Here is a 24298-nt window from a genome sequence, read left to right as displayed (position 1 = left end):
TACAATGTAATCAGCAGCATTATTGCTCTTGGTAAAAAACAAAAATTTGCAAGATAATAACACACAGAGCAGGAGAAAACATAGTAAAGAAATAGCTACTACTACTCACCAAGCCTGGGGATCTCAAGGCCGAGCAGGTGGAGCAGATCGCGTTCCCGGTCCAGGACATCCGTTCAGCGGTGGGTGGCCTGGTTGTAGCTGCGCCGGACCCGAGTGTGGTGGTACATGGCCCGGCACACCATCTCCCACCGCTTCCGGCACTCCTGGATCCCGTACCCGCTAGCGATCTTGCCGCCTGCCATGATGGTCCTGGGGAGGCGGCGCTGAACATAAAAAATTAGTGCGGCCACCTCCTCCGGGCTGAAGATCTCCCGGGGTGCGACCTGATCCCCCCTCAAACGCCTGCACGGGAGCCGGGCACGGGGTGCGGGACCCTTCCTCTTCCCGGGATGCTTCCCGGCACCCTTTACCATGGTCTGGGCAGAAAGGAAGCTAAATAATAAAAGAAAATAGAATAGGGAAGAGAAGAAAAGAAAAGAGTTTAAAAAAGTAGTTTAAATTTAACCAAAAGTAGCAGAAAACACAAAAATATAGAGCTTGAAAAATAGAGGGATAGATAATAAGTAAAATAGATCAAAAAAAACTTCAAACAAGCAAAGGATGGCAAAGATTCAGAGAGGATAGAAGAAACATGCCCAGAACCATAGCAATTAATGAGAAACAAGATGGCCGCGCCCGTTCAAGACCGCGTGGGTAAGTTTGCGCAAGATTTTCCTCCTCGCGAACACACGCAAAATTGTACTAGCGAGCCGCACACTTTGCGAGATTACACATCGCGCCCGGAAACGGAAATACGTCATGCAAACAAGATGGCCGTGCCCGTGAACGACCGTGAGGGTAACTTCGCGCTGTTGCGCTACAAGCGGCTCGCTAAAACGCACAAAACCTTGCGAACCAACACGCCGCAAAAAAACAAATCGCATATTCGCACAAAGTCGCGGCTTCTGAATTCAATCTCGCGCAAGTTCGCGCCCCGCGAATCCCGCGAAATTGCAGAAAAAAGAGTTTTGCAAAAGTGAAAGCACTCAGCAGGTGCAAAAGTTCAAACTCATCATTAGTAACCATTCCCTGTATTGCTTCCTGACTGGGGCCCCTCCAGAGTTCAGTTGCTAGTTGCAACAATTGTATGACCCTGCTCTGACCCTCACAGCAGGCTCATAGAATAGCTACAAGTAGGCCACAAAGGTCCTGGAAAAAAAATGCACTGCAACAGAAAGCAAATTACTGATAAGGAAGCAGGTGCCAGACTGGAATTTTAAAACGGTGACACATTAATAAACCAACCCCAAATAATTAATGTCAGTTGAAGCAGGGCAGGTGTGCTTGCTTTTCCCCCCCATAATCTACAGTGATGATGAACCAGAGGGTGGCATTGATGTACCAGAGGTTGGCATCGGTGAAACAGAGGGTGGCAGTGGTGAAACAGAGGGTGCTGGGAACCTGTGATGATGAACCAGACGTAGAAACAACATAGTCGCGACCGTTGCGAGCCGACAAGTAAGTTTGCAATTGCGAACTGGTACCAAACCCTCGCGAACTGGCAGAAACCCTTGCGAACACAAAAAAAAATCCGCAAATTCGCGAGAATTCGCGGATTTTGCGGATTGCGAGTTCGCAAATACGCAAATTCGCGAACGCCAGATTCGCAAAATTCGCCCCTGACACAGGTGCGGTAGTCATTGGCATGAAGACATGCCCAAATGGAGTTAGGCATGCTCCGCCACCCAAATCGCGGTGCCTCATGCCATTGTATGTGCCCCAAATTGCAGTAGCACCACTGAGCCACGGCGGTGTCTCACCGGCACCCCCCTGACACAGGTGTGGTAGTCATTGGCATGTGGATATGCCTAAATGGCACTTGCCATGCTCCGCCACCCAAATTGCGGTACCTCATGCCATTGTATGTGCCCCAAATCGCGGTCCCCACCACCGAGCCATGGCGGTGTCTCACCGCCATGAAGCATGCCCTAGAGCCAATGGGAACGATGATTGCAATGACACTATGCAATTTAGAAAATCGCGGTAGGCATTCTCCCCCACCATGGGGCAGACATTGGAAGCTTTTAAATGATGCACCATCGCTGAAGTGCACCACGGGTCCCTGTGGTGTATCACTACCATGGAGCATACCCTAGATCCATTGGGAATTATGATTGCAGTGGCATGTTGTAATTTTGAAAATTGTGGTAGGCGTGCACCGCCACCTCGGAGGCGGTCATTGGATGCTTTTGAATGAGGTAGACCTAGACAACCAATTGTTGCAGCTTGGCACCTTTGAAACAACGCATGGGGACTATATATGTTTGGGAGCGAGCCTCACATTTCCACTGCTCCCAGAGCCTGCTGCCAAAGACCCCTCATCTGCTGCTGACTCCAGGGACTGCTGCCTGAGACCCCTCATCTGCGGCTGCCTCCAGGGACTGCTGCCAGAGACCCCACATCTGCTGCTGCCTCCAGGGACTTCTGCCTAAGACCCCGCATGTGCTGCTGCCTCCAGGGACTGCTGCCTGACACCCCTGCCTGACACCCCTCATCTGCTGCTGTCTCCAGGGACTGCTGCCTGAGACCCCTCACCACCCAATTCCACCACAGGTGTTCCATGTCCACAGGGATGGCAAGGACAGAGAAGAGCTGTGCCAGTCCATTCACAAGCGAGGAGCTGGAGGTCCTGGTGGACGAGGTGCTCGCATAGTACCCAAGGCTGTGTTGTGCCCCAAATGTCATGGCTAGTAATCAGAAATGGAGGTGTAGGGCGGGGGTTAGACTGCTGCAGTACATGCCTGACGGTGTGAGATTGTGTCATGCACTGACATCAAGCTGTCTTCAAGGGGAAGGAGTGTGTCTGTCCCAATGTCACAGGTTTCCTGGCCTGCAGTAGTAGGTCTGAGTGAAGTGTGTTGCATTGTCAGCCAGACAGTGACACAGTATATTGGCCATGCAGGTGCCAGGACAGTGATTGCTTGGCTCAATGGCTATGCGTGCCCCTGTTGTCCAACTCAGTGTGAGCCCAGATGCTCTGCACAGTGCCCGCCCACCAAGACGAGATCACATCACTGCACTTACTGTGTCCTTACTCTTATTTTCTCACATTGAAATCCAACTATGTACCATCTCAGCCCTGTATAATTGCACACAACCACACTTGTGTAGTTCTATATTGTGTTTGTGAGTCCATGTCCCCCAATGCCACACACATGACACACTGATACATTCACAGGGCATGCACGTTGAATGCTGCACAGTCTAGCACAGAGTGAGTCTACCCATAGACATAGCTCAATATGTGATATATGTTGTGCCCAGAAATTCATAGGACTGGAGATGTGTGCTTGCCAAATAGGGAGTTCAGTGCTGTCATCCTGCATGTGTGTGAGATGTGCAGGGACTCTGTACGCCCTCATAAATGCATGCAATCACATCAGCTTAGCCCATGCAGAGTGCCCATGTGAGACGTACCCCAGGGTGGGATGGACAGAGATTAGATTTGGTACTGAGTCTGTGTCTTGCAACTGTACGGAAAGATGCAAGCGAGGGTACCAAAGAGTAAAATAAAAAAAAGACCCTCAGGTAATGAACTAACATAATAAATGTAGAAATAACCTGAAAGCAGAAAGATCGATTATCTGTAAATATCCAAATTAACTTATCTTGCAGACCAAACCCCTAACAGGGTTGCGAACATATAAAAACGGGAATAGATCCAGAGCAGTGTGAAATGGAGATGTAATAAGGTAAATTATTTAAACATCTGAGGGTATAGAAGTTAAGACTCGAATATGGGCAATCATGTGAGATGTAGCAACAAAATTTGAATCCCGAATAAAACCATCCAGTAATGAGGATGTGAGTTAAACGTGACCTGAAATGCGAGTCTGGAAGCCCACATATTAGTACTTGACAAACATGTATGATTAGAGCTGTGAACAAGAGTAATGTCTGAATAATGCATGCATAGGCAAGATCAATAAATACCAACAGGTTGAAGAAATGCACAAAGGTTATATGATACACATGACCTGTTGAGTAGATGTCTGCTAATAATGAAATGTACATATGAAATGGCGGAAAGTTGGTAATAGCTGAAGTACTTCTGGCCCTGTACACGAACTACGAGTAAAATTAGAAGTCTGTAAAGCCTCAATTGCGAACAGAGGCAACATAGAAATTATACTTTGTGGCTTCTATGAAATACACTGATTTTAATATGTTTACCAACAGGATTCCCATGCATGAGGCAACCATCCAGTGCCGCAAAATAGGAGAGACTCATTTCTCAGTCTTGACAAAGATGGCACATTATTAAAAAAGTCCATCGAAACGCGTCGATGCCCAATACTGCACAATCCAGTAATCAAGCTCATCCTGGGAATAACACAAATCAAGCGGGTCTAGGATTGAGTTTTGAATGAGGGTTTTGATTTGCAAATCTTTGTGACAAACTGTTGTGTCTTTGTTTGTCTCTCCTCTTTTCCAATTACATAACCTTTTCCTAGTTATTGTTTTAGTTTAGGTGATGATTTGTGTCTAGATTATTGATTACAGCATGAGAATCTGTGAATTATAGATGAATTTTAGATGAACCATGACTGTGATGACACTGTATAGGGAGTTTATGAAATGATAATGTGTTTTTAAATGTTTTAGAGGCTTTGTTTTAATACATTTCATATATTTTATATACAAACATGTTTACGTTTATGTTTATGCTTTATTAGCCTTGTGTCTATTACTAGTATTTGGGCTTAATCTCTGAGCACCTCTGCCAAGGGAAGTTGTTTGATTTCACTGATAGATATTGGTACATAACACTATGTCACTGATCATTTCCCCTCTTGTCTCCCATGCCTGCAGCTCAAGGTACACCAGCGTAAGGCCGTCTAGAGGGCCATTGCAGCAAATGTGCGAGCTCTCGGGGTATCTAACCGACAGCGCACCCACTGCCACAAGAGGTGGCATGACATCAGCTGGCTGGCCAAGAACGTGGCAGAGATGACCTTGGGGCTGCTTCCTCGCACTGGGCGGTTGGCACGGCGCAGCATGACACCACTGATGGGCCACATCTTGGCAGTGACTCATCCTGAGCAGGATGCACGTCTGAAGGAGCATCAGCAGCATGGCAGGGGTGAGTATTTGGGGAGGGTGAGTTTGGCTGGGAGCAGATGTATGTGTACAGGGCCTGTGCTAGCGGTGGCCTATGTGATGTTTGTGGAGTGGTGCAGTTCATTGTCATGTAAGTGGCTGCTGGGATGTGTGCCAGTGTCAAGCATTTGCCCAAACTGTTCTTACAAAGGTGATCCTCCCTGCTGTGCATTCCCATTGCCGTATGTGTTATGCTCTTCATGGTTATTCAGCATTGGGGTAGTCTGGGGAATCGCTTTGGGAGAGAACAACAGTGTTCCAAATCTGAGTGTGACTACATCTATGCGTACATTGTATGCACCATGAATGTTGAGGCCTACACATCTGACAACAATGTTCACTAGTCTTTGGGCCCCAGAGTACAACATGGGGTTTGGCATGGGCTATTAGCCATTGTGAACTGTCATGTCATAATAGGTGTCTGTGTTGTCCCCTCCTGTTCCCTCAAGGTCTGTCAGTGGCAACAAGTGGTGTGCCCACATCATGTCTGTAGGTGTGGGCTTATTAAGTTGTGTGTCTGGTAGACTTCAGCCACAGCCAGGGTGTTGTGCTGTGTGGCCTTAACATGGCTCAGTCATGACAGATGATCAGCGTTACAAGCACTGTTGTGGTCTATGTAGTGAGTTGCTGCAATGTGATTGCAGAGTGTGGTGTGCAACAGGTAAATCTGAACATGTTTTGTACTGCATTGATTGCATTGCTTTGTCCTGTTGATGCCACTAACCTGACCCTGCATCTCTCTCTCATGCAGATTTGCCAGTGGTCACGGAGGGACAGGAGCTGGACACCAGTGGGGGTGAGACTAGCACTACAGCTGCACAGGAGCCCAGTGACACAGAGGTCACCAGCCACCAGAAGCCTCAGCGGGGGACGGGAGTTTACAGGAGGAAACCCTGCCTGAGACAGACACAAAGTACCACATCATCTGATGCCAGCGGGGATGCATCCATGTTAGTGGACACAGGGAATGGAGAATCTGCATCATCTTCTGCCACAGAGTGGCCAATACCCACCCTCCCATCCACTTCCTCTGGTACTGCCCGTGTCAGTAAGAGGGGACGAGCTACATTCACACCTGGCTCCACTGCCCTTGCAACTGTCCCCACTGCAGCCCTCAGTGCTGAGTCTGTTGAGCTTTTGCGCCAGCTTTGTGTGGGCCAGAAAGCCCTCCTCAACGCCTTCAGTGACCATGACAAAAAATTAGCCTAGGTGGTTACCTACATGGAGGGCACTCTGACATAAGTGGGCTGCACCGTACTGTCCAGGCATTGTCGTCCACAGTGACATCTGCCCTTCAACAGGCACACACTCCCATTCCTGCTCCAGGGTCTTTGTTCACCCCCCAGTTAGTGGCCCCATCTGATGATAGTGACCACGGTTGTCATGCGTCACAGTCATGATACAGCACAAGAAGCACCCAGCAGAAACAACCGAAGCTGGCCCGCCCGCGGACACCATCCCCACAGAAGAGCAAAGCCACCCCAGAATGCAAAGACAAGAGCTCATCAGGGAAATGCAAGTCCCAAAAAGGAAAGAAGCAGAACTCAGGCTCACTTGCCTCAGAGGCCTCCCCAGCTAAGAACTCTCCTGCCTCTAAAACTTCACGCAAAGCAAGGCATGCAGTTCCTGTGCCCACTGAGGAGGTGTTGTATGGCAAGGGTACACCTAGGAAGGGCACAGAGCCACATTCCCCCACCCCATTGACTCTCATTCCAAGCCCAGTGAAGCAGGTAAAGGAGGGCACTGTAGGGGGTACCCCTGGCAAACCGGGGAAGGAGGGCCAGAGGCAGAGCCAGACAAAGCATTCTGCAGGATCTAGTACATCACCAGAGGGAGTGCCAGTGTCGGCACCTGTTGTGGCTCTGTTGGTGTATGTGCCTGTTGTGTCAACACCAGTTCCCATTAACCCTAGTACAGGGAAGCCATTCTGAATTCCCAAGAAGTGGAAAGTCACCCCTCAACCCTCTCCCACCCACATAGTGTGTCAGGCCTGCATGACCCCACCTTCATGTGCCACTACACCACCTGGTCCAAGCAGCCCTCCGGCTTGCCAAGCCACTGATAGCCCTACCTCACCCGGGCCTCTCTCTCCCCAAGCAGGTACTCCTGATGTCCCCGACACACAGCCAGCTCCCAGTCCACCTGACAGCCATGTGTGAGTGCTAGTCCCCCTCACACACCTGTCTCTCTCATAGGTGGGCCTGGTCTGCCCATTGTTACCCCCTGACTGTGTTGCTGCCCATGGAAGGGTACAGTCGCACACACTCCCTGTGCAGATTCTCATGTACTCGCTCTGCACTTTGCCATGTGGAGGAGTGTGGCTCAATGGTTAGAGCGGCAGACCCTGATGCAGAGGTCTGGCCCTGGACCAGGGTTCAATTCCTGACGCAGCAGGGTCTTGGGCTCATTTGTCTACAGACTCGATAATTCTCGCCTTGGTGCCTACTCTAATCATGGGGTCCCACGCTGCAACTCTGGGCAATAGCTTGTTAATCTCCACAATGGCCCCTACAACACTGGGATGCCTGGTTTCACCTTGGGGGTGCCCAGGAGGGACATCTCACAGGGAGAGCAAGGAAGGGTTCCACAGCGTTATACAGCGCTGGGACGCCCCGGTGATGGGCAGCTGTGCGCTTTACAAGTATCCTACATTTACATTTACATTTTACTTTGTCATGCCCACTGGCCTTCCTGTCCTGCCCTCGCCTGCTCAGATTCTCATGTACTCACTCTGCACTTTGTCATGCCCACTGGGTTTCCTGCCCTGCCCTTGCCTGTGCAAATTCTCATGGATATGCTCTGCACTTAGCCATGCCCACTGGCCTTCATGTCCTGTCCTCTCCTGTGCAGATTCTCATGGATGTGCTCTGCACTTGGTCATGCCCACTGGCCTTCCTGTCCTGCCCTCGCCTGTGCAGAATCTCATGGATATGGACTGCACATGGTCATGCCCACTGGCCTTCCTGTCCTGCCCTCGCCTGTGCAGATTCTCATGGATATGCTCTGCACTTTGCCCTGAACACTGGCCCTGTTGTTCTGCTGTGTTGGACTATTCCCTGTGCAGCCTATCATGTACTTGGTGTGAATTTTGCCCTGGACACTGGCCCTGTTGCTCTGCTGTGTTGGACTATTCCCTGTGCAGCCTCTCATGTACTTGCTGTGAATTTTGCCTCAGACACTGACCCTGTTGCTCTGCTGTGTTGGACTATTCCCTGTGCAGCCTCTCGTGTACTTGCTGTGCACCCTGAACTGGCTTCTGGCCCTTTTACTCTGCTTTGTTGGACTATTCCATGTGCAGCCTCTCATGTACTCACTCAGCACTTTACCGTGCCCACTAGGCTTCTTGTCCTGCCTTTGCCTGTGCTGCTCCTCATGGATATGCTGTGCATTTTGTGCCTTGCTCTTCTCTACTGTTGGTGTCTATCTATGCAACATGAAAATAAAGACAGTTACTCCCGTTGTCTGGTTTGTCAGTGTCCTTACTGAATACAGTTATTTTGGTGTGTGCATATGTTTGGCTGTGCCCCTTGCTCTATGTGGCACTTCAACATTGCCAAGGTCTTTGCTCGCCTACTCTTTTTTCACAGGGGTGACAGGGACTTCAGGTCTTTCTGACACTGATACGTGTGGCATCTGTGGTGTCAATTTAACCTGTGTTGCAGTTCTCATTTTCCAGGTTTTCAATTATTGGCTACATTGCTCACATGTCAGGTTGGGGGACACTGCCAGTGTGACTCTGTGCACACGTTTGCATGCAGGCTGGGAAATGTCATCATGTATGTGGCTTATTTCTTAATGTGTGCCCAGCTGTGTATGTCAATGGTCATCTTGTGATTGCCCACCATCCTGGTCCCAAGGCCTACATCAGATGTGTGCTCTTGGGTTGTCAAGAGGTGTGCAGTGTGTTGGTATGTCCATGCTTTTCTGTCTGACTCCTACTTGTTGTTTTAGTCACTTGTGAGTGTGCAGAGTTTGTGACTGGCACATCAGCGTCGTGTTTGTTTGATCACCCATGTGTTTTGATTCTGTTTGTGTAGACTGTGCAGACCTGCTGCTACACAATGCCATTGTGGTTGTGTTTCTCAGGCATTGCAGGCACATGGTGCCTTTTATCCTCCTTTATGGCATGGTGTGTGTAGTGTAATCCCATCCCCTATGTGTGCTTCTTGTACTTACTCTTTGTGGACCTGGACTCCCTCTGATTGTGTTTTGTGCATTCCTGTCATGTCCACTGATGATGTACAGTACATTTCACTTGGATGTCAGCTATCCCCTTGCTTTGTGTGAGTATGTGCTTCCTCATCACTTAATTTGTGACATTGTGCTAGGTGGTGCATTTGTTTGGGCTGGGGCTATGGACCACTCAGGTTCTTTCCCTGATTGTTGAATCTTTGTGCTGTTTGGAAGTCATGATTGCTCATCTGCTGTTCAGATGTGAGTACTGGCCAGTGCTATATTCAATTTGATTACACCATTGTGTCCCAGATCTGTGTATCTGTTGTGGTTGTGTTGGATGTATGTGTGTTGGCTGTGTTGTTGTTTCACTTCCTGGGTGTGCTGCTGTGTTTGTGCTGTGCTGATTGGTGTTGCATGGGTCGGTGTTGTGTCACTCATGTCTGTGTGTGACTGGTATGCTTGGTGTGCACACACTGCTTTTTGTGCGTACAGTGCTGTGTGTATGTGGCCTTGACATTGCCTGATGTGCATCCCCTGATGTCCTGCAGAGTTTGTTCAGTTTGTTTGGCCTGTTCATCTGGAGTTGGTTTGATGTGTCTGTGTTGGTGTGATGGTGCACTTCTTGTGTGATTTGTGGTATGTTGCATGTGCTTTGTTACTGAGTGATGAGTTTGTGCACTTCTGTTGTATCTGTGCCCACATTGCCTTGACACAGTTTGGCTGAGAGGGTATCTGTTTTTGTTGTGGTTCTATGTGTGTTTCTTTTGGGTTGTGAGTTTGTGTGATGATTTTGTGCAGAAACTTGCTATGGCATCCCTGTGTTTGATGTTTGTGGCTACATCCAGGGTGTGTGTTTGTTTTGTGCACATGGACTGGCAAGTATTAGCAGCCTTCATTGTGTGTGGCACTGGGGTTCTGTGCTGCAGTTGTGAAGGGGGTATGTGTGTACATTCCTCCTGGTGTTTTCAGCAATGGAGTATGTATATGGGCCCTGTGTGTTGTGATGGTGATGTACTCCTGTGAGGTGGTTGTAGGAACGTGTGGCTGTTCCCAGTTTGACTTCCAGGCATTCCTTTGTTCCTTGTGCCTTTACCTGGTATGCCTTGCTGTCTCCCTGTGTTGCTGTACTGTGGTGCCTGTGGCTTGACTTCACTGACTGTACCAGCCATGTGTGGTTTGATGGTCTAAAGGGGGTGTTCTGTGTTCCTTGTCTTGCATGTGATGGGCACATGCTTGTTGTGTGTCTTCGTGGCCTTCCATTTGCGTACATCACACTTTGGCTTTCCTATTTGTTGGGCTCCATTGCTGTTGGCATTTGGTGCATGTGTGTGTGTGTGTGTGTCAGTGTGTAGTATGTATGTGTGACTATGCAGGCTGTGTGCCCATTTGTTCCTTGTATGTGTTCATTTGGTGCTTGTTCTCATGTTTGCTTCCATTTGTGTGGTGGTGTTGTGGTGTGTGTGTTTCCCTGGCCCTGTGCTACTGTGCTGCATGTTGTGTGTTCCTGTGCAGCCACACCTGCTGTGGCTGTGTCCCTGGTTATTTTTTGTGTGGTGAAGGGTGCGGTTTGACCAGGCTTGTTGTTGTGCATGGGTGTGCACTGAATGGGCACATGGCATGTTCCTACATGGGTTGTGCTCATGTATGGTGGTGGGAGGTGTGGCGTTGGGGTCTTTGTGCCCTGCTCATGACTTGGACTGGTACTGCCTCCTTTCTTGTGCACATGTATTCCCTTGTGTTCTCTGCTGTGGTGATGTGACCGGGACATTGGTGCATGATCACGGAAGATGGGTGTCCAGGATGCCGAGGGGTGACTTGGTGGCAGGTGGGCCATGTGTGGGTGCCCTTGTGAATGTGTTACTGCCCAAGAAAGGTTTCTGTTGTGAATTTGGACACTGTGTTAGCCTGTGTGTTATGTGTTGTATTTGTGCAGTTGCGTACCTGCGGTGGCGTCTGCGTGGGCCATGAGTTCATAGTGATGATGCAGGTACAGCACCGGAAACAGTTGTAGAGCGGGGTCCATGGTGATCGTGACCAGGTGGAGGGGACTGGGACTTTGGTTTCACGCTCCGCTGTCGTGCTTCCGCCGTCTCTGATTGTGTGGCGTCTCCACTGCGGTGCGTCTGCTTGGTTGGGGCTTCCTAATTTGTGGAGCGGGGAGGACGTCAATCCGCATGACAGTGAGTCTCCATTGGCTCCAAGTGCCGGGCACACTTTGATGGTGGTGTGCGTCGTTCTGCGGCAGATGGGAATTGACCTATGTTTAGCAATACTAATATGGTGGACGTGTTTACCGCTGCTCGTGGGCGGAAAAATGCATTTTTCAGCACCGCCAGCAGCGCGGTGGTGCCACCGCCGACATCCTAATCGACCCCATAGTTTGGCTTTTCAGAACACACTGTCTTAAACTTTCTAAATTCTTTTACAAACTGATCAATGCTAATCTCTTTCCCATGTTCTTCAACATCTGCACCTGTCAAGCCCACACTATCTACACACTTCTGTTCTGAACCAAAAAAAAACTCAATTTCATCACACATTTTTTCTAAATCTGATAAACATACGTGTAAAAGAGCTCTGTTCAATTTACTTAAACTTAATGCTGGAGTTTTTACATAGTACACTTCCCTTACAAACTTCAGTATTCCTGAGTGGTGTACTGATAACATTCTTAAGTGATGCAAAGTACTTTTACACTTTTTTCTTGGACAAACCAGAGAATGTCTGTGCTTCTTAGTATATTTTCTTTGAAACATGAATCTAGTCCTTGTAACAATCAAATCTTCTGTTTAACAGTTTTGTTTGCATACTGTCATAAAATATTTCGCATTATGTCAATAGATTCTTGTTGAATACTACAATACAAGAGCTTGTGTGCGATTTCCTTGCACTTCTTCAACTATTAATGCTTCTGCACTCCTAACAACTATTTTTTCTTTTGCGATAGGATAACCATCACACAATTTGTGACAGTGACCTCCAGTATTAACTGCAAAGGCAAATGTAGTCTTTTGAAAGTAGCTTTCTTTGTTAAAGAAAGGCTCACTAGTAGAAGGAATATATGACGTTACAACACAAACAAATACAATGCATGCTTTTACAATGCAAGTACCAGTACATCGCAAGTTTTTACAACGAATACCATTACAACGCAAATGTAGTATACTTAATTGAAATGAACACTTTTTCAATGCAGTATATATGTTTTTTGTATAATAAACTCCTGCAGCGGGATGCCGGTAAAACAGGGGTTTTGGGTGGGGGAAGTGTATTAAAACGTAAATATTAAGAATTAGTACACAGTATATTAAATTAATACTCAAGCATTAAAAATGAATACTCGAGTATTAAAATGAATGCTCAGGGGAATCTGAAATATTTAATTAATTACACTATTATCTGTTTATCGAAATAAATAATTAAACACATACAATTGTATGATACATTATACAATAAAATTTCACTAAATCCTCCTAAAAATATAAGGACAACAAAATTAATACTTGGCTACTTTTCCATGCATTATTTTTCATTATAAAAAACCATATAAAAAAACCATAATACACATATAAATTAAACATAAAACTAAAATTATTATGATAATTTTTTTTACGACTTTTCAACATAACATGCATTTAACTAACAATTAAATAAAAAATGTATTTTAACTAAAATACAAGCAAAAACATGAAAAATATATATACTAATAATAATTAAACGAGTAAAAATAAATTGTAAATTTACACATAACAAATGCAGTATAATACAAAACTCATACCAACATCAATGAAAAAACTGCTGTTTCAAAAATACGGGAAAAAAAAGTTCTACAACTCTTTCAATGAAATTACTTTGAACCGGAAATAGCCAAAACGGATGTTAAAACAAAGTAAAATAAAACGATACTAACACTAACAAAACAATACATTTTTTCATATTGTCACAAACCACTAAAAACACAAACAAATATTAAACGCAAAACATATTTATCTTTCAAAAAGTGTTCCAGACCACAAAAAGTATAAAAGGAGCCATCCACCATTTTTAAAATTATAGTTACATGATTACCAGAGACTGCACGCAGAATTACACTTGCCAGAAGATACTCGTCGAAATAAGCCAACTAAAACTCGAAGTAAGTACAAACTATAGAAATATATAGCTACTTAACAATTTTTCCAAAAACAAATAATCTAAAATCAAACATGTTTTTAATTTTTCAGCTTGTTTCAAAACTCACAACTTCCTAACATCTTTACTGAATAGACTTTTTTTTTTTAAATATATAACAAAAGTAAGTCACCACATCTTTTTTTCCCATTTAAAATAAGATGTAAAATACCTGCTGTATAGTAAATAATGCTAAAAATAACTACACTCCAAAAAAAACATAATCATACTTCACTTAAAAAAAATATATATTCTAAGTTAAGCTAATATTGTCGTTTTTATAATTTTCACACTTGATTTTAAAAAATGGAGTTTCCGGTTGGGAGAGTCTTCACCATATTGTATGTAGCTGCCCGTTCTGGGCCCTTTTTGCCCTATCTGGCTGCCACCTCGCATGTCATAGCAGGTCCGATGAAGCAGCTGGTCACCGGGGTTCCAGTGGTGGCTGAAAAGTTGCAGCTGCTTGAAATAAAGAAGCCCTTCCTGACCCGCGATCCGCTTCTCGGGCTTGGCCCGGCAAGTGGGCATAAGGCTATCGTAGGCATCAACGGTCCTTCTGTTGTCCGTTTTGTACACAGCGATGTCACTGTTCCCGATTTTACTGACTACAGACGACCAGAAGTATTAAATTCCACCAAGTCTTCACAGGACAGTGTGGACTCTAGAAGAAGTTACTCCTACTTGGTAACCGGAGTAGCAGCTGTTGCAACAGCATATGCCTCTGCCGATGTTTTGGCAATGTCGAAGATTGAAGTCAAGCTATCTGATATTCCAGAAGGCAAGAATATGGTGTTCAAGTGGAGAGGAAAACTACTTTTTGTTCGTCAAAGAACCCAAAAGGAAATTGACCAGGAAGCTCAAGTCAGTTTGGCTGATTTAAGGGACCCACAGCATGATTTAAACAGAGTAAAAAAAAACAGAATGGCCTATTCTAATAGGAGTGTGCACACATCTTGGCTGCGTACCCATTTCCAATGCAGGAGATTTTGGTGGCTATTACTGTCCTTGCCACGGGTCGCATTATGATGCATCTGGAAGGATCAGGAAAGGCCCTTCTCCTTATAACTTAGAGGTTCCTACTTATGAATTCATTCAAGACATTGTGATTGTTGGTTAAATCAGAATAACGAAATGTTGATGCAACTTATTTAAGGTCTTGTTAACTTGTATTCTGTTGGATACTCAGTGTAACAATAATTATCGTTCAGGCTCTCTAAAGTTGCATGGGCTGCAAAATTCTTGTGCATCCTTAAACCTGTTTTAAGCTTGTATTGTACAATTAATGCTTTTAATACTTAGGTGGTGTAAGTTTTTAATAAATCCATCAGTAAGGTAATAATATATTAAAATTACTAGTCTTACCCCAAAGTGTTTTTGCCTCACAATAAATACTGTATAGTATACAATGTAAAATAAATAATTGTACTGCAAATTATGTTTGCCTAAAACAAGATGCTAGATAGTGTTTAAGTTAAAATTACTATTCCAAGTCCAAAAGGTACTCTATTGTAAATATATGAAGGCTAGTAGTATCTTAGTATTCCTATTCCTATGTCCAAGGGCGTTTGCCTCTGAGAAAATGCTGGATAGTGTTGAGGTTACAATAACTATTCCAATTCCAAATTACACTTTCCTAAGAGAAAGTGCTGGACAGTGTGTAGGTTAAAATAACTATTCCAACTTTAAAAGATGCTTGCCTAATAGAAAGTGCTGGATATTGTTTAGATTAAAATTACTATTCCAAATCCAAAAGGTGCTTGATTGTAAAAATATGCAAGATAGTAGTATGTTAAAATTACTACTCCTACTCCATAGGGTGTTTGCATCAGAGAAAATTCAGGATAGTGCTTAGGTTAAAATAACTATTCCAATACCATAAAACACTTGCCTAAGAGAAAGTGCTGGACAGTGTGTATGTTAAAAAACACTATTCCAACTCCCAAAGATGCTTGCCTAATAGAACGTTCTGGATAGTGCTTAGATTAAAATTACTATTCCAACTCCAATGAGTGCTTGATTGTAAAAATAACCTGGATAGTAGAATGTTAACATTACTATTCCTACTCCAAAGAGTATTTGCCTCAGAAAAAATGCTGGATAGTGTTTAGGTTAAAATCCATATTCCAACTCCAAAGGCCACTTGCTAAAAAGAAAGTGCTGGATAGTGATCAGATTAAAATAACTATTCCAACTCCAAAATACACTTGCCTAAGAGAAAGTGCTGGACAGTGTGTAGGTTAACATAACTATTCCAACTCCAAGAGATGCTTCCTAATAGAAAGTGCTGGATAGTGCTTAGATTAAAATGACTATTCCAACTCCAAAAGGTGCTTGATTGTAAAATGATGCAGGATAGTAGTATGGTAAAATGACTATTCCTACTCCATAGGGTGTTTTGGCTCAGAGAAAATGATGGATAGTGTTTAGGTTAAAATCACTATTCCAACTCCAAAGGTCAATAGCCTAAGAGAAAGTGCTAGGTAGTGATCAGATTAAAATTACTATTCCAACTCCAATAGGTGCTTGATTTTAAAACTAAGCAGGGTAGTAGTATGCTAAAATTACTATTCCTACTCCAAAGGGTGTATGCCTCAAAGAAAATGCTGGATAGTGTTTAGGTTAAAATAACTATTCCAACTCCAAAACACGCTTGACTAAGAGAAAGTGCTGGACAGTGTGTAGGTTAAAATGACCATTTGAACTCCAAAAGATGCTTGCATAATAGAAAGTGCTGGATAGTGCTTAGATTAAAAGTATTATTCCAACTACAAGAGGTGCTTGATTCAAAAAATATGCAGGATAGTAGTATGTTAAAATTACTATTCCTACTCCAAGGAGTGTTAGCCTCAGAAAAAATGCTGGATAGTGTTTAGGTTAAAATCACTATTCCAGCTCCAAAGGACACTTGCCTAAGAGAAAGGGCTGGATAGTGTGTAGATTAAAATAACTTTTCCAACTCCAAAAGAGCTTGCCTAAGAGAAAGTGCTGGATAGTGTTTAGGTTAAAATAAATATTCCAACTCCAAAACATACTTGCCTAAGAGAAAGTGCTGGATAGTGTTCATCACCACCCCCTTTTCTGTATCGTTTTTGGCCACTACAGGTGTGGCAGGGTATACTGAGACATGAGTCCCTTGCTCACTTCACCACCAGGATTTAAGCAAGCCGGGCCGACGACGGCTGAACTGCCAGAAACCGGTCCCCGGAAGCTTGTCTCCTTACCAGTGAAGAATTGGCTTGGTAGTTTGGTCTGCCCTGTTCCCATGAGGCACGGGGTCAGGCTAATTTGCATATAGCCAGGTTCTGAACTGGGGTGATGCAGTGAGCTAAATAACGGTGATGGATTAAGCCCTGATCTCTTGACTGGGTAAGAGTGGTCTGCTTAATTCAGACACTCCGTTCATCACCACCCCCTTTTCTGTATTGTTTTTGGCCACTACAGGTGTGGCAGGGTATACTCAGACATGAGTCCCTTGCTCACTGCACCACCAGGATTCAAGCAAGCCGGGCCGACGATGGCTGAAATGCCAGAAACCGGTCCCCAGAAGCTTGTATCCTTACCAGTGAAGAATTGGCTTGGTAGTTTGGTCTGCCCTTTTCCCATGAGGCACGGGGTCAGGCTAATTTGCATATAGCCAGGTTCTGAACTGGGGTGATGCAGTGAGCTAAATAACGGTGATGGATTAAGCCCTGATCTCTTGACTGGGTAAGAGTGGTCTGCTTAATTCAGACACTCTGTTCATCACCACCCCCTTTTCTGTATCGTTTTTGGCCACTACAGGTGTGGCAGGGTATACTCAGACATGAGTCCCTTGCTCACTGCACCACCAGGATTCAAGCAAGCCGGGCCGACGACGGCTGAACTGCCAGAAACCGATCCCCGGAAGCTTGTCTCCTTACCAGTGAAGAATTGGCTTGGTAGTTTGGTCTGCCCTGTTCCCATGAGGCACGGGGTCAGGCTAATTTGCATATAGCCAGGTTCTGAACTGGTGTGATGCAGTGAGCTAAATAACGGTGATGGATTAAGCCCTGATCTCTTGACTGGGTAAAAGTGGTCTGCTTAATTCAGACACTCTGTTCATCACCACCCCCTTTTCTGTATCGTTTTTGGACACTACAGGTGTGGCAGGGTATACTCAGACATGAGTCCCTTGCTCACTTCACCACCAGGATTCAAGCACGCCGGGCAGACGACGGCTGAAATGCCAGAAACCGGTCCCCGGAAGCATGTCTCCTTACCAGTGAAGAATTGGCTTGGTAGTTTGGTCTGCCCTGTTCCCATGAGGCACGGGGTCAGGCTAATTTGCATATAGCCAGGTTCTGAACTGGGGTGATGCAGTGAGCTAAATAACGGTGATGTATTAAGCCCTGATCTCTTGGCTGGGTAAGAGTGGTCTGCTTAATTCAGACACTCTGTTCATCACCACCCCCTTTTCTGTATCGGATAGTGTATATGGTAAAATAACTATTCCAACTCCAAAAGATGCTTGACTAATAGAAAGTGCTGAATCGTGCTTAGATTAAAGTTACTATTCCAACTCCAAGAGGTGCTTGATTGTAAAAATAAGCAGGAGAGTAGTATGTTAAAATTACTATTCCTACTCCAAAAGGTGTTTGCCTCTGAGAAAATGCTGGATAGTGTTTAGGTTAAAATAAATATTTCAACTCCAAAATACACCTGCCTAAGAGAAAGTGCTGGACAGTGTGTAGGTTAAAATAACTATTGCAACTCCAAAAGATGCTGGCCTAGTAGAAAGTGCTGGATAGTGCTTAGATTAAAATTGTTATTCCAACTACAAGAGGTGTTTGATTGTAAGAATATACAGAATAGTAGTATGTTAACATTATTATTCCTACTCCAAGTAGTGTTAGCTTCGGTAAAAATGCTTAATAGTGTTCAGGTTAAAATAACTATTCCAACTCCAAAAAACAATTGCCTAAGAGAAAGTGTCAAGTCAAGTAAATATTTGTATAGCGCACTACTCACCCAGAGGGTCTCAAGGCACTTGAGGGGGGGAGTCGCTACCTATCAAATAGCCAAGTTTTGAGTTGTTTTCTGAAGGAGAGGTGGTTCTATGTGGGGCGGAGGTGGGTGGGGAGAGAATTCCAGGTTTTGGCCGCTAATTAGGAGAATGATCTTCCTCCCAAGTTGGCTCTTCGAATGCGTGGAATCACAGCGAGAGCTTGATTGGACGATCGTAGTTGGCGGGTGGGGGTGTAGAATGTCAGGCGTGTGTTGAGGTATTTGGGTCCTAGGTCATAGAGGGCTTTGTGTGCGTGGGTGAGGAGGCGGAACGTTATTCTCTTGTTGACGGGGAGCCAGTGAAGGTCTCTCAGGTGATCGGATATGTGATTGTGGCGGGGTATGTCTAAGATGAGCTGGGCGGAGGCGTTCTGAATATGTTGGAGTTTTTTCTGCAATTTGGCTGTGGTTGCGGCGTAGAGGGTGTTTCCGTAGTCCAGCCGGCTTGTGACAAGTGCTTGGGTGACCGTCTTTCTTGTTTCAGTGGGGATCCATCTGAAGATCTTTCTGAGCATACGTAAGATGTTAAAACATGATGATGAGATGGCGTTGACTTGTCTGGTCATCGAGATGGAGGAGTCTAGAATGAATCCCAGGTTGCGAGCATGGTCCGTTGGTATGGGTGTGCTGCCCAGGGCCGGTGGCCACCATGAGTTGTCCAATGCAGAGGGGCATGATCCTAGGATGAGGACTTCCGTCTTGTCTGAATTCAGTTTTAAGCAGCTGTTCTTCATCCACTCGGCTACGTCTTTCATCCCTCCGTGTAGGTTGGTTTTGGCGGTGTTTTGGTCTTTGGTGAGGGAGAGAATCAGCTGTGTGTTGTCAGTGTAGGAGATGATGTTAAGGTTGTGCTGGCGTGCAATGGATGCGAGGGGGCTCATGTAGACTTTGAAGAGGGTGGGCTGAGCGATGATCCTTGTGTGATCTAAAAGGGGGGAGGCGGACTCTCTGGGTTCTTCCGTCTAGGAACGAAATGATCCAATCCAATGCTTTTCCTTGTATCCCAACATTGCTGAGGCGTTGTACAAGGGTGCTATGACAGACCGTGTCAAACGCTGCGGAGAGGTCCAGGAGGATGAGGGCAGCTGTTTCCCCGTTGTCGAGTAGTGTTCAGATGTCGTCTGTGGCTGCAATGAGGGTGGTTTCGGTGCTGTGTTTGGCTCAGAAGCCGGACTGTGAGGGGTCGAGGGAGTTGTTAGACTCGAGGAAGGCGGCGAGCTGACTGTTGACGGTCTTCTCTATGACTTTGGCTGGAAAAGGGAGGAGCGAGATGGGGCGGTAGTTCTTAAGTGCTGTGGGGTCTGCTGTAGGTTTCTTCAGGAAGGCATTGAGTTCGGCATGTTTCCAGCTTTCCGGGAAGGTGGCGGTGTTGAAGGAGCAGTTGATGATATCCCTGAGATGGGGTGCGATGATGGAGTTGGCCTTGTTAAAGATGTGGTGGGGGCATGGGTCGGTTGGTGACCCGGAGTGAATGGAGTTCATCAAGCGGATGGTGTCTTCGGTGCTGATTAGGTTCCAGGCACAAAGGGTGGTGGTGGGGGGCTTCAGTTCAGAGGTAAGTGGAGGGAATGGTCGGCGAAGCTATTATGTATGTCAGCGATTTTGCTGTGGAAGAACGAGGCTAGAAAGTCGCAGAGGTCTTGAGAGGGAGTGATGTCGTTGGTGCCGGCGCTGGGGTTGGTAAGCTCTTTGATGATGCTGAAGAGTTCCTTGCTGTTGTGGGCGTTGTTGTCGAGTCGATCCTTGAATGCTGATTTCTTGGTGGATCGGATCAGCTGGTGGTGTTTGCGGGTGGCGTCCTTGAGGGCGGTCATGTTTTTTGTGGTTGGGTTTTTTCTCCAGGATTTCTCGAGGGTGCAGCAGTTCTTTTTGGAGTTCTTGAGGTCGTCATTGAACCAGGAGGCTTTTTTGCTACCTGGCTTGTTGTGATGGTTTTTCCAGGGTGCTAGTTTGTCAGCGCAGTGGCTAATCCATTGAGTGAGTTTGATGGCTGCTTGATTTGGGCCCGATGATTTTGCGGGAGGGTTTTGGTTTAGCGATGTGGTGAGCTGGTCGGTGGTAATTTTGTTCCAGTTTCTGCGGGGGACTTGTTGTGGGTGGTGGTGGGTCGTGGTCTTTCTGAAGTTGAAGTGGATGCAGCTGTGGTCCGTCCAGTGGAGTCCTGTGGCGTGATTGAAGGAGACGTGTTTGCTGGAGGAGAAGATTGGGTCGAGCGTGTGTCCGGCGTAGTGGGTGGGGGTGTTTACCAGTTGTTTGAGTCCAAGATTGGCGAGGTTGTCCAGAAGGGTGGTGGTGTTGCTGTTGTTGTTATTTTCCAGGTGGAAGTTGAGGTCCCCTAGGAGAATGTAGTACTCGGAGGGGAGGGCGTGTGGGCTGATAAAGTCAGTGATGTCTTCGCTGAATTGTGTGCGGGGTCCTGGTGGTCTGTAGATGAGGGTGCCTCTAAGTGTGGTCTTGGGGTCGGTGTGTATCTGGAAGTGAAGGTGTTCGGCTGCTGTGAGGGTGTCGTCGGAGCTGGTCGTGATGCGGATGGTGTTCTTGTGGACGATGGCGATGCCTCCTCCTGTTTGGTTGATGCGGTGCTTTTGGATGATCTTGTAACCATCCGGGATGGCTATGGCGATGTCGGGGGCAGATGAGGTGTTCATCCAGGTTTCTGTAAGAAAGGCGACGTCCGGCGTTGAGGTGTCTAGTAGGTTCCATAGTTTAATGGCGTGACTGTGGACCGAGCGGATGTTGAGCAGGATGCACTTCAGGTGGTTATTGTCGTAGCTCCGTTTGGCGTTTATGGATGTAGTGTGGGTCCTGATGCAGCAGAACTTGCAGGATTGGCAGGTGAAGAGTCCATGGGTGAGTCCTGGGGCGGCTTGGTGGCAGTCAGGTAGACAGCCAGTGTTGAGTGCAGAGAGGGTTGCGGCGTCGTATGTTAGGCGGGTGGAGTGGATTTTGCGGGGGCCAGGGGCTCTGGTGTTGGTCGCGGTCCAGGCGCGGACGGGCGTAGACGGGCTTACCTTTGGCACGCCTTCGGCGCGCAAGGGGCGCGCTCGCTGCGCGTAAGTGCAGCTGTCAGAAGTGGAGAGTGGAGGGGGCGGAGCAAGGGAGGAGCAGCTGGGAGGCGGGAGCGGGGTGGCGAGTGGGGAGAGGATCGGACTACAAGGCACAACAAAATGGCAGCAGAGAGTGAAATTGTGAGAGTGAGAGTGAAATTGAAACTATGCAGGACGGGGTCGGGGGCAGTGAGGCACAATCTGGCACAGAAAATATTTCAATCAACAGGGCAATGGCACAGAATGCAGTGGGGAGGGGATCGGGCTACAAGGCACAACAAAACGGGATCGGGGCAGTGAGGCACAACAAAACGTAATCGGGGCAGTGAGGCACGATCTTGCACAGATAAAAATGTTTATCAGCAATGGCAGGACGAGATGAACAAATACGATACCAATGGCAGGACGAGATGAACAAATACGATACCACACACAGCGATGCAGATCAGAGAGGGAGCGGGTGGAGCGACCGGGTGCTGACAATGTAGTGTATACTGACTATTGCAACTCCAAAACATGCTTACCTGATAGAAAGTGCTGGTTAGTGTTCAGGGTAAAATAACTATTCCAAATCCCAAAAAAAACTTACCTAAGAGTAAGTGCTAGATAGTGTGTAGGTTAAAATGACTATTCCAACTCCAAATAATGCTTGCCTAATAGAAAGTGCTGGATAGTGCTTAGGTTAAAATAAATATTCCAACTCCAAAAGATGTTTGATTCCCAAAATATGCATAATACTGCTATATCTACATTCCAAAACCTACTCAAAAATATGCTTAGCTCAAAAAAAAGTGGATAGGAATGAGATTAAAAAAAATAATCTTACTCCAAAAGCTGCTTCTATAAAAACATGCATAACATTAAGGGCTCCATTAGGATATCGGGCGGATTGCCTCTGCCCGATATCCAGGCGGAGGCAATCCGCCCGACAACCACTCTCGTTTTCCCCTCCGCCTGATTAGGATGGCGGAGGGGACAATGGCGGACGGAAAGACCGTCTGCCGCTTTACCGCTGGGTCGCCTTGCGACCGCGGCGGTAATAGATTATTATGGTGGCGGTGTCCAATGGACACCGCCAGCCATATTACGATGGCTTAATTCAGGGGCCTTTCCGCGGCGCCAATGCCGCCACGGAAAGGCAGGCGGTGATTGCTGCGGGGGCCCCCTGTGGGCCCCCAGAGTGACGGCCATAGGGGGTGGCACACAGAGGTACCTGTGGTACCCCCCTGCATTGGCATAATCGCAGCGGCAGGTGCCTGCCGTTTCGATTATGCAAATGCGTGCATTTGTATTTCATATTGTGGTGGGCGGTGCAGTGAGCACCGCCTGCCACAATGTAAATTGAGGAATGCGCCACTGTGGCGGGCGCATCCTAATGCCAATGTTGGGACCCCTGCCCTTTCGGCGGGCGGTCCCGATCTCCGTTAGGGTGGCGGGCGGACTAAGTCTGCCCGCCATCCTAATGGGGCCCTAAATGTTTAATCTCCTCTTCGCACTCTAATTATCTATTTATATGAACAGATTACTAGAATACATCCTCAAAGGAAAACAACATCTCAACAAAGAAATCGCAAAATACACTGCACAACAGAAAATTTATATTACAAGGTAATGCTCTCAAATACAACTAAGTAAGAAAAATAAATGCTGGATAGTGATTAGATCAAACAAATATTCTTACTTCAAGAACTGCTTTTTTCAGAAAACATGCAAAATTAAAAAAGTTACAACTAATAATCTTACTCTAATTTTCTTTATATATCAACAGATTACTTTAATTCAACATCTGAAGTCAAAAAGATCACAACAAAGAAATAACAAAATACACTGTTCAGCAGCAAAACCATATACCATGGTAATTCTTTCAAATATAACAAACTTTATAAAAAAACACAAACACAAAATACATTATCAAAAAAAAAAGTTAACATTGTGAACTTATCTCTTTCAGCTTTCAAACTTTCAATTAACACATCACTAATTATTATCATTTTAAAACTGTACATAAAATATATTCCAGAACATAATATGTTCTCATCCGCAAACAATGAATAACTGAAAAATAAATCTATTATCCTTGATTATAAAATCTTCACAGAAAAACAAAAATGTAAGTATAACCATGAAAATTGTTGTTTTAATATAATGATAAAACAGAATAGTACTGCTCCTTAACCAAAGAAATGCATTTATATGTCAGAGATCTTATGTAAAAAACTATTCGAACACTATCATTATTTTTCTTTCATCTTTTACAGACCACAACACAACTACAAAAAACTAAATAAAGAAATAAATAACGAGAAGTATTTTCTAAAGGTAAGATATTAAAAAGACAAACCAACAAATCTAAACTACTATGTTAAACTCACTAGGAAACTTCACCAATAAAATAAAAATACCTAACAAAAATATGAAAACATATTTTTTTCAGAAACACAGGCAATATCTAATTTGGCAAAAGTAAAGAACATTACAAGATCTAATTTAAAGGGAAGACATATTAAAGTATTTCCCTATACAACTAACTAATGTTTCTTTTTCCCAATAATATATCCAAATATAATACAAATTAGAGATGCATCAAATGAAAAACAATAACAAAATGTACAAAATGCAAACATTGGCAACTGTGAAAATTATATAAACATAGTCATTGTCCCTCTAAACAGGTATACATCACT

General features: G+C 45.5%; 1 pseudogene; it reads left to right on the top strand.

The window, feature by feature from the left end:
* The first annotated feature begins 13851 nt into the window (after positions 1 to 13851).
* LOC147728667 (cytochrome b-c1 complex subunit Rieske, mitochondrial pseudogene) lies at positions 13852 to 14662 on the top strand (annotated as a pseudogene).
* Positions 14663 to 24298: the final 9636 nt, after the last annotated feature.

This window comes from Lissotriton vulgaris, chromosome 3_1 (assembly GCF_964263255.1).
Source record: "Lissotriton vulgaris chromosome 3_1, aLisVul1.2, whole genome shotgun sequence".
Classification (NCBI taxonomy): Eukaryota; Metazoa; Chordata; class Amphibia; order Caudata; family Salamandridae; genus Lissotriton; species Lissotriton vulgaris.
The sequence above is the reverse complement of the archived record's forward strand: the minus strand, read 5'-3'. Positions and strand labels throughout refer to the sequence as shown.